The following is an 11686-nucleotide window of genomic DNA, read 5'->3' as shown; positions in this document are numbered from 1 at the left end:
AACTGGCTGTAAATTGTAACAATTATAGATCATTACGGAACATTATAACTATGAAATTCAATGGAAGCGTTACTGACATTAAAAGACAGTCTAATTTTCAGAATACGACAACAATAGAGTGAAAAAATGTACTGTAAATGTTATTTAAAAGTTATTTATGGCACGCGTATCGCGCGTAACATATTTATTAATAAGTATACATCGGGTAGGTTATCATTATAAATGGCTCGTACATTTTAAGTCAGCAGAAAAGTATTACTTCTTTTTTTAAAATACGTAAATAGTTGAAGTTGTTATTTTCTTAAACGCATCGCGTGAAATTATACACCGTCTATCCCCATAAACCATCAAAGCCATTTTCGTTTCACACTTAAGACGGCTAATTAACTCAGCTAAAAAAAAAAAAAACTCTTGACACTCATTTCTTCTTTCTGTTCATGCTGTATTAAGAGACAGCGGGGTGAAAAATAATTAAAGCTTTTAATAATGAAATCACGCGGGAACAAAAACGACCCATTTAAACATCTAAGCAGTCTTAAGCATTATTTTTCTTTCTTGCTAGGCTTCCTTTCCACTATCACTTTGCGTGGCTCGTATGAAGGATAAAAGAGAGAGAAAAAAAAAAATTCTTTATCGTCTTTAGGACTTGTATTAGTCTTACGGATGAAGAAGTCAAACACAAAAAAGAAGACAGATTATAACCCTTTTATTATTTTTATTCTTTCATCCAATTATCTAGTTAGGAAGACATTTAATAATCGAAAAAAGTGCATCCCTATTATTCATATTTACAGATAAAACCAACCCCTGAATTACTACTTAGGACGTCATGGTAATTATAGCGAAAAATTGTAGTTTCCTGTACTTTATATTATTTCTAACCTTCAGTAAAATTCTCAGTATTTCCGGGTTGAGTAAACAATTCCGAATAGTGCAAAGCTGTAACAGGAAAATAATTTGCTTATGTAATTTTTCAACAATGAGATCGTTTGGTATTCATTTCCGAAACACGTTATATTTGTTCATCATACAGGAACTAGCAAGTTCAATTGTTAACCGTGTACATTGTTGAGGTCGCAAATAATAATATTGTTGTCATGGTGTCTCGGGCCAAAAGAAGCTATTTATTGCAACTACGTGATAGTGCCTGAGAAAATAGATGGATTTATTGACTCAAGTTCTTTTCCCTACAGCCAGGAAATCTAGAACAGTTATTTTGGGATTGCTTTACTATATCGATATTCTCTAAAAAGAAAAAAAAAAAAATTTTTACTGCTCTCCCAATTCGATGTAGTAGTCATTATAGCAGTTTACAGTACGGTACTTGGAAATTAGATTAGTCAAGCATAGCATCTGTGTGCTAATTTAAAAAGAGAGAGAGAGAGAGAGAGAGAGAGAGAGAGGGGTACTTATTCGTTTAGCATCAGTGCTTTTGTTTGCAGCCTCCTTTTTAATGTGACAAGTATTTATCCTACGTATGGATTGCATAAATATTGATCTTTAGCGTCTATACACCAGACAGATGGTCGACCATCGAGAAAATAAAAGAAGGATATTGTGGATCTTATGACCTAAGAATCCACTTTAAAACAAAAATAAATATAAAAAAAAAATCGAGAAATGAGCGCCATCTATCCGACACAAGCCGAACTAAACTGATATTTTGTTAATTTCGTATATTTCTTTTAACTGGCACAGAAACCTTGAAATCAACAAATCAACGACGTAACCAGACATGACTACGTTATATCAAAGGCATCGCATCATCGAGAATAAGTTGCCGGTCACATACAAGTGTAGCCCACCTCTGGACAGTCGACTTGTAACTCTAACTGCAACCCCACCTTGGCTCGAGGCAGCCCAGCCTGATAAAGCCCCTAATCTAAACGATAATTAAGACCCCTCCCTACACAGAAAAAGCACATTAATGCATCCAGCTGTCTACACAGCTCACCACTCCTACTATATCTTTCGTAGCTACTGACGAGGTTGAGTGAACTGTTAAGGCGCCCCTTTTCCCTTATTTGTCAATCATACGCGCTGGTAATCGACCATGTTTATTCAACAGCAGTAGCACAATGCCTTGTTAATTGAATTTATCGTGTGTAGCCACCTTAAACCAGGGGCAGAAATTTCCCTTACAAACATAAACAGCGACAGATTACATGATTTTATACACTACACGAAAGCTTTGAAGTTAACAGAACGAGAGAACCTCTAGGATCTAATCTTGAGGCAATGTGATAGTGAAAACCAAGAACTCCGGGGTGGGGGGGAGGAGGGGGATAATTGTGTTTAAATTTTATTTTAAACATTGCCTCTTATTCTGAGTTAAAAGATTTATGGTGTGTGTGGGGGGGGGGGGTCTGAAGTTTCCTGATGACAGCTAATTCCAGGTTACAAAATGGAAATTTTACTGCACTATCAAACATGATATTCGTGATAAATAAAAACGCAAAAAATAGTTTTGCGTTTTTCATAAAATGCCTTTTATGACATAAAATATTGCACAAATGACATCTGAGAGTAATGCAACAGAATTCATATTTCATATAAACAGCATTTTTTTTTTTTTTTTTTTTTTTTAATGCGAATGTGTAGAAATATTATAAACCTATGGGGTACTAAAACGTACACATAAATATCCCCATGTCCCCATGAACAAACCATTGCCATCTGGTTTTGTTCTGGCCATTTCTGTCATCAAGCTCGATAACTGTGACCTTTCCTTCAAAGACTGGGGTCAAGTTCTTTTTGATCTGCCTCTCAATCGTCTTCCTCCAATGATTCCATTCAAGACTATATCTGGTAATCTCTGAAAGGACATTCTCTGGAAGCATGGGCGTCTGTAGATGGGGGGGGGGGAACGGGGAACTTTCCCCCCGGGATCAACTTGTGAAAAAACACTCAAAAAAATTAAATAACTAAATAAAAATTTATTGATGCAATTATTTGTCTCCAAGCTCCCCCCACCCCCGGAAAATTTTATGCGGACAACCATGTATGGAAGTGTACCAAAACATTTTAACTGCTTTCAAGACTTATAGCTATGACATCTTCTCTATAGTTCAATTCCTGCTTGACTTGTTCATTTGTTTTGTATGCTGCCCAGTGCGTCTTATTTATTTTTCTTAAGCATTTCATTTCGAACGCTTTGATTTTCTGTATTTCTTTCTGATTGAGTGTCCAAGTCTCGACTCCATACGTTGCTGTATTTAATTTTTACATGATATACGAAAGTAGTCTGAAAAGTTCTCGGCCTCGACCATAGATGGCGACACTATCTGCAAGATTTCATTTTTCTAAGTTGGTATATCTGTCATAAGCATTAATGTGAAATTGCAAGTCATTCTATCAAGTAGTTTGTTTTATACAGCTGTCTGAAGCAAAAGTGTAGTCTGAATCCCTTGAAATGGATAAAATTGAGTATCGTGCGGTTATAAAATTCTTTGTAAAAGACAGTTTAACGCCAAAAGAAATTCATTCGAAGTTCATAAAAGTTTATAGACACTCTTCTCCTTCGTTTTGAACAATTAAGAAATGGGCTGCCGAGTTTAAACGTGGCCGTACCAGCCTTGAATATGATCCACGTGAAGGACGTCCAAAAAGTGCAGCAACACCAGAAATCATTGATCAAGTGCTCGATGTGGTATTGGATGGCCGGCAAGTCAAAGTGTGTGAAATTGCTGAGACTATAGGCATCTCAAAAGAACGTGTAGGATATATTTTGCATGAAGAATTACAAATGAAAAAGCTTTGCGCAAGATGGATGCTGCGTTTGCTCACAGCAGATCAAAAACGCACTCGCATGAAAATCTCTGAACAGTGCTTGGAGCATTTTAACAAGAATAAAACTCTGACATTGTTTTAAAACCGAATAAGAAACTCAAAGTTCGGAATCAAACAGTTTCATGCCGAATATAGTAACTATAAACGTATCGGCGACTACTAGCGTAAGCTAAAGCACGTAGTTCAAGTACGTAGTACAAACTAGGGCAACTCATTGCAAAGGTGGAGAAAGTTCTGGTCGCTATTCTTCGTATTTTCCATAATGTAAAACCCATCTCCTAGGAGATGTATGGTGTTATACATTATGGTGGGAGGTCACTACCCAGACCGGTTTCGATCTTTATTGAGATCTCATCAGTGAGTAGCTAGACCAAAGTATAATACTAAGGGTATAGCGAAAAGAACTTATACACTCTGCTATACGAGTTGTCAAAAAGGTGCACCCATAAATAAATAATTTATTCTCCACCTTTGCAACGAGTCGCCCTAGTTTGTACTACATACTTGAACTACGTGCTTGAGCTTACGCTAGTAATCGCCGATACGTTTATACTTACTATATTCGTCATGAAACTCTTTGATTCCGATCTTTGAGTTTCTTATTCGGTTTTATAACAATGTGATATTTAATATCCCCTTAATTTAAATAATGTTTTACATCGCCGAAATGAAGCCTATTGGCTCTTTATTTTAAATAAAACTCTGATTTTGTGCATCGATGTGTTACTATAGATGAGACTTGGATTCACCATTACACACCAGAATCCAAACAGCAGTCAAAACAGTGGACAGAAGCCGGTTATTCAGCGCCAAAAAAGATAAAAGTCGGTTCGATCAGCAGGAAAGGTCATGGCATCGGAGTTTTGGGATGCTACGGCATTTTGTTTATTAATTATCTTGAAAAGGGTAAAACAATAACCGGAGAATATTATTCTGATCTTTTAACCAAATTAGACGAAAAAATTCGTGAGAAAAGACCCGGTTTGCAGAAGCAAAAAATTATCTTTCATCAAGACAATGCACCTGCGCACAAAGGTGTTTTGGTAATGGGAAAATTAAGGGATCTGTGAATTGTCGGAACATCCACCCTGTTCCCCAGATTTGGCTTCCTCTCACTTCTCTCTCTTCCCAAAACTAAAACTCTTCCTCGCTGGTCAGCGTTTTTCTTCGAATCAAGAGGTGATTGCAGCTGTAGAGGGGTATTTTGTAGATCTTACTGAGAACCACTACAGGAGCGGGATAGTGACGCGCTGGAATAAATGTATTAGTTTTAAGGGAGATTATGTTGAAAAATAAAAATATTTTAGAAATTATAAACTCGTTTTTTCATTGTTAAGCCGAGAACTTTGCGGACCACCCTTGTAATTAGGGAACTTTGCGCACCAAATGTGGAACTTTGTGAAGACACGGTGCCCTCAGAATTCGGGATATGAATTCACAGCCGTAAATCGTAACAGTAATACGAAATAGTGTCGAAAGAATCGATGGGATCATCTACAAAGTTCTAAAGGTGTTTTGACGAAAACTGAAAGACATTAAAATGTTTGTTTTATGATTCCAAATAGTTGATGTTACTGTAATGAAATTTAATTGAAGCTTCTTGGAGTCTGGTGTATCCTCTCTCTCTCTCTCTCTCTTAGTTTTCAAGTTTAATTTCCGTTATTACGGAAGTGATGTTACTATGAAGAGAGTTTCAGAAGTAATGCTTGGACATCCATAGTGCTCAAAACGTATCCAGTCTTGTTTTCTTCCTTCTTCTTCTGTGGTTTAGTATGCAGTGGCGTGCAATCGAAAATGCATTTCTTGTGTTATCGCGCGAAACTTGTTTATTATTATTATTATTATGTTATTAAAGCATGTGCCGAGCAATCGAATTTTTGACGCATCGAAATGTGAATGCTATTGCAATTTACGCCGATTACAAGGCTTTTGTGGAAAAGCAAGTGTAGAAGTGAGTACCGAGGCAACTCCTGGTAAAGGTGGATCAAGTTCCAATTCATAGCAATCTGAGGAGTAAAGCGCTGAAACTGACCAGCAAAGAAACAGTACGACAAATCCTTTTCTAACAAAGTTTAGAGCTCAGCTTTACCTGCTGACTGTCTTTTGGGGCATCAAAAGTGTAATTCAACACGACTGCATGCGAAAAGGAATGACACATCAAGTTGTTCATACAGAGGAAGAGCTATTGCTTTTGCAGAGTGACAGGCAGCGAAGATCGCTCGTTCATTTCGGCTATCGAAGATATCGCATTTTAAGTCGCTGAAACATCCTCCCTGCAATACGACTTTTGGTTCTTTCCTAAATTCGAAGACTTTATCTGGTGTGTTTATTGCGAAAATGACGAACGTCAAAGCAGAAGTTTGACCACCCTCCCCCTCTTACTGAAAGTTTGAAGTGACTCGAAAACGTGACGTGTTTGGTCTTGACGAGTTTCGGATTATATAACCTTTAACCCATCCAAGAAATGTATGATAGATTTATAAAATTTCATCTAAAAATATGCATTATTGCCATTATTAATGGTCGTATTTGTAATGATAAATACGGTATCGATAAGAAGTTGTTGAATTGGAAACATCGAGTTTTTTTCCCGTTTATCTAAAAACATTCAGGAAATCTGACTGAAGAACCATGAACGAACGATAGGCGAAGAAGGTTAGCGAAGCGAGCTGAACATTGGATGGATCACATTGCGTTACAAAAATGGGATCCATTTGGTTTGGTATTTCAATTTCTAAATATGGAAATCTGTATTTGTGCAGTTATTTTTCCATAAGGATAGTTATACATTTAGACAAAGCGTGAACCACCTTTCCTACAAATTGCCTTTGTATTACAATGTTTTCTAGTGAATACCGAGGCAACTCAGGGTAAAGGTAGATCAAGCTGCAATTCATAGCACTCGTTTATCAACATTTGAATATTTGATTCTGGTTCTGAGGCGCAAAGCGCTGACACTGACCAGCAAAGATATCAATAATAGTTGTAGAGATCTAAAACATAATTTTTTTAAAAAGTTATCAAAGAAAAATTCAAATAAATCATATTAATAACTCAAGGAATGTTTAAAATATCTTTTTAAATAATTCTCAAACGTTTATCTTCTTAAATTCACAGTAAAGTAAATCCGCCATTGATTGAAAACGCCTTATTGTAAATACTTCGTTTGTGTGGTCCTTAATCTGAATCTTAATCTCTGGCCCTTAATTACATCATTATTACCCGCAAGAATATTACATCATTATTATTTGCGGATGTGCAATTAAATAAATAAAAAATAATAATATAATAAATTAAAAATTAAATAAATAAATAGCAGAGAAAATAACATTTCTGATTTCATACCAGTCACATTTTAGTACTGTTACATCAAAACTGCCGTAATTCTAATATTCATGTAATCAATTCGTATTCACTAAAGTGAAGCTCCATGCTAGACCCTCATTAGTAATTAAATAGTATTGTTTTTTAAATTTATTAAAATTATTATTTTAATTTTAAAGAATCTAATATAAATAATTATACTACTTGCAAATATTATTTTAATTATATTATTTAAAAAAAAAATTAAAATTATAAATTATTTATTAATACACCATTTTAATATTTATATAATTATTATAGTGGTATCAGCCCAAAAAGTGATTAGGCATACTTACCTGGCGCTGGGAGTTCCTTGATCATCAAGGAGGATTCCACAGGCAGAGGCTAGCCCATTGCACTTCGGGTAACTGACGCTTGCTGCTTTCCCAAACTGGGAGACCAGAGCGTATAATTTTTGTTAGCTGGGGTCAGCGTTCGCGCTACCCCTTTTATTAAATTAAAAATCGAAGATTAGTAGCATTAGTTTTGTGGGTTTTATTAGGCAGAGGTGAACAATTTATTATACATGTTAGCACTAATTGTTTGTGTCTGTTGCAAGAAGTTTAGATCGAATACTAATATTAATACCAATAGATTGTGAATTGTCATGGGAATATCGACCACTGAACTCTTGCAATCTCTAAACAATTAAAACAAAGAAAAAAGTGCCATTTGATGGGATTTTTTTTTAATATAATGCACGACTATAATTTTACATCAGTAGTCTTAAGTTCTAATCTAAACATGTTAATTTTCCATGTCGCTTTAAGATCTCTAATAAACACAGGGTGGTCGCACATTGGGTCAAAATCGTAGTTCCTTACGAGCAGTGGAGGCTCGTGGCTTGAAATCGTGGGGTTGCTGCAACTTTCGAAATATTCATACACACTGTAAGTACAGTGTATACGTGTTTGGATAAAATATCAAAATTATGGTAAAAATTAAACATGAAAAAATATTGTTTGTTATCGATAAAATTATATAGTTTAGTACAATTTAAAATTACTTAAAAATAAAATCCATTCCTTTAATTGTAATTAAAGAAATAGATTTACAATTTTTGGACATTATAATTAAATCCTTTAATTGTAATGTCCAAATATTTAAAGAGACGGAGTAAACAAGATAAGCATTACGAACACTCGACTACTGGCGCAAACTGCATATAAACAACAGTGGAACTGCGCGACGGACAGTGCCGCGTTACGCTAATAGCTCGCATCTCGCTATGCTTGTGCTCTTAGCAATATGACACTGTGGTAAAGACAGTGCTGCTAGCGCCCTGCTAAGTGCTACAAGATAGATTTTTATTATTTTTATACAAAATAAGAGAATTGTATAGGATTATTGATGATAAAATTAAATATTTCAAGCAAATATAAATAAATTAATAAATATATTTATATATCGAGAAAAATTGGGGGTGGTGCAGTGCCTATGTACGAGCCACCCCTGCTTACGAGACACACTCGAGGCCTGAAGGGGTTTGGTTTGTAGAATCAGAGATTTCAGAGGGTTATCTAACCGTTATCCCATCCCTGATATTTATGTACGATAGCTTTAACCTTTCGTGGAATACAATTCGCATACAAAATAAACAAATACATTTCTTCATAATAAACAAATAGATCAAGTGGAAAAAAAAATTTCTTTGGATCAATCTAGCTAGCTGTTAGATGGATGCATTTTGATTTCTACCGAGATACTTGGTCTGCTTCTCGCCTTTTTCATACATTTTGTACATTTAGATGTTCGTATCACCACGGATTTCCTCTGATATTGTGGAAACTAATATTCCCGTATATTTTGTAATGGCTTCATTTTAATCTGTCAGATTAGAAACGGAAGTCTCACTTCACTCTGTCAAAAATTTTGCTGCGAACTCATCAGCAGCGTCTAGTGCTTGATCAGTTGTTTGTTTATTTATAATCTAACTCTCAGTTCCCCGGGGTTTTTTTTTCATCCCACAAAACAAAGAAAAACCGATTATAAGAATATCCAAAGATCACAGACATAATGGAACACGATGCATTGGCCTTATAGTCTTAGTTATTTCTTCAATGATTCCAAACGAACTATGTTAAAATAAATTTCACTAATATCTTGTATATACTGATAATTGAGTATTTATGTCAATTTTTCTTTTGTTATGCGTAAATAAAATTTACACATAACAGATTCGAGTCGAAGTCTCTCCCACACAAGGCTTCGTCGAAATAAATTGATTTAGCGCCTTCGACTGAGCTACGAAGACGCTAAATTTTTTTATTTATATTTTTGTTTTTTCTTAATGCAGTAAAATTATGTTGGGGATTCATTTTTAGCGAATATTAGAACCGAATAAAAATACACCATTAAAAATAGGATTTTAAGATCATTTATGAATAAATATTTAATAATATTTATTCATAATAATAGAGACGTTAGCTACTGGTCGAATACAATACAAAAGGTGTTATTTTCGCTATTAGTATTGGAAATTCAAAGAAATTATGTAGTTTCGTTGAATAGATTTACGGATGATCATCATTATTATCATATGTACCAGTTGAGCTAGAATATTGATAAGTTCTAAACCGAACTTAGGGAACTATTACGGAAGAGCTATCATAAAAATTCAGCGATTAAGAAATTAAAAAGGCTGAAGTTAAAAAGATATACACCGATAGATGGCACCACTCAGTAGATGCAGTTTCATTAATGAATGTCTAATTTTAAAAGGGGGAATGCAGAAACATAGTGATTATATTAATTAATAGCAAAAGTTATTTATACAAAATAGGTTAAAAGAATAAAATACTTTAAAATACCACTTGTGATATCGTTTATTTTATTTAGAATTAATAACATGGCATTTTCTTATATTCAAAGCAAAATATTTTTTACTTACAGTTAGTATATGTAATATCTAATTTTAAAAGTCACTGCTTTTGGCTTCTTGGGAGAACACGATATACCCTTGGAGGGTAATAATGTATGGCAATGCTGTAGCCAATGAAGTTCTAACTGAGGCTCGGCTATTGCTGTTACCCTCCTGCCATGAGATCAGAGCCTTAATAATAGCTCAATAACACCTTATCCCTACACTGTCCTCTACAGATAACGGGGAAGATGAAAAGCAGTCTTGCTTCGTCCCTTTAAGCCAGTCCTTATAAGGACTATAAGTTACTGCTTTTGGTCGGGATTCTGCTTTTCTGATTGTCGTTCAGTGTTTTGAGTGTTGATTGCGGTCTCACGATAGTCCTTTAGTGTGATGTATTTTGTGTTTATACGCTACACGGAAGTCCTTGAGATCCAGCTCAGAATTTTTGATTCAGTGCTCTTGCCAGAACAGTACAGAGTCCTGTAGCAGTGCCGGTAAGACTACAACTGCACGGTAAGCGTGTTTTTTTTTTTTTTTTAGATAGATGCTTCACATTGATAGTTATGGAAAAACAGCTAAATGAGACAATATTCGAGGAGGTATATAAAGAATTTATAAGACTAGGTGAACTACTTAACAACAATTGGCCGGGAAAAGTGAAACTGTACGACACATTTCCCCTGGAAAATGTCACAGACGTTATCGCAGAAGGTCAGTCAGATTCAGTGCCTTCTACTCCTTCAGACTTTGTAGAAGTGCGAAGGAGTAGCGAAGAACAACAGAAGAACCACACAATGACAATAATGAAACGGAACAGGATTCTCAGGGTTCGGATGCCGCTATTTCTCCCAAAGAAAAGGTGCCTCCGATCATCCTTAGAGAAAAGCAGAAGTGGGCAGCTTTAAGATCTACAATGTCCAATCTGCACATTGGTTTCATTAAGGCCAAAAACATGGATGAAGGCATAACGATCCAGCCAGCAACAGTGACAGATTATAGAAGGTTGACCAAAGAACTGGACGACAGAGGCATCCAGTATCATACCTTTGCGCTCAGCTCCGAAAAAACTTAAAAGTAGTCCTTTTTGGTGTCTGTGAAGACATTGACACAGCAGAAATAGCTGCTGACCTAAATTCTCAGGATCTGCCTCCAGTCAAGGTCAGCAGAATGTACAAAGCAGACAAGACTTCCATGCCATTAGTCCTTGTTGAGATTCATAAAATATACAAGGATATCTACAACTTAAAAACAGTTTGTGGTCTCATCGTCACACCAGAACCACTCCGGAAAAGATCATCTACTGGGCAGTGCCACAGATGCCAGAGGTTTGGCCATGCCAGAATCTTTGTAGAGGAGAATATAGATGTTTGAAATGTGGGGACAGTCACCCAACTAATACCTGCACAAATCCGAGGACCACCTCGGTCAAATGTGCCAATTGCGGTGGCCCTCATCCTGCGAACTACAAAGGATGTACTCAGCACCCAAAGAACAGATGGATGGAGGCAGTCAATCAGCCCTCCTCCTACAGTATCAGAACAACAGAGGCCCAGGCATCAAAACCGGAGACTCAGCGACCACAGTCGGAGACCTCCAAAAATAGAGACACCCAAAAGCAAACAAGAAGTTATGCCGATGTGACCCGTACAAATAGACCAATACTGGAACAAA

General features: G+C 35.9%; 1 non-coding gene across 1 annotated transcript; it reads left to right on the top strand.

Annotated features, from left to right (window-relative positions):
- The first annotated feature begins 7440 nt into the window (after positions 1-7440).
- Positions 7441-7602, top strand: LOC150094308 (U1 spliceosomal RNA). Its single transcript, XR_016550273.1, has one exon. It is a non-coding gene; the product is annotated as a U1 spliceosomal RNA (small nuclear RNA).
- Positions 7603-11686: the final 4084 nt, after the last annotated feature.

This window comes from Typopeltis vanoorti, chromosome 22 (genome assembly GCF_054136105.1).
Source record: "Typopeltis vanoorti isolate ZY-2024b chromosome 22, IOZ_Tvanoo_1.0, whole genome shotgun sequence".
NCBI classification, from domain to species: Eukaryota; Metazoa; Arthropoda; class Arachnida; order Uropygi; family Thelyphonidae; genus Typopeltis; species Typopeltis vanoorti.
The sequence above is the reverse complement of the archived record's forward strand: the minus strand, read 5'-3'. Positions and strand labels throughout refer to the sequence as shown.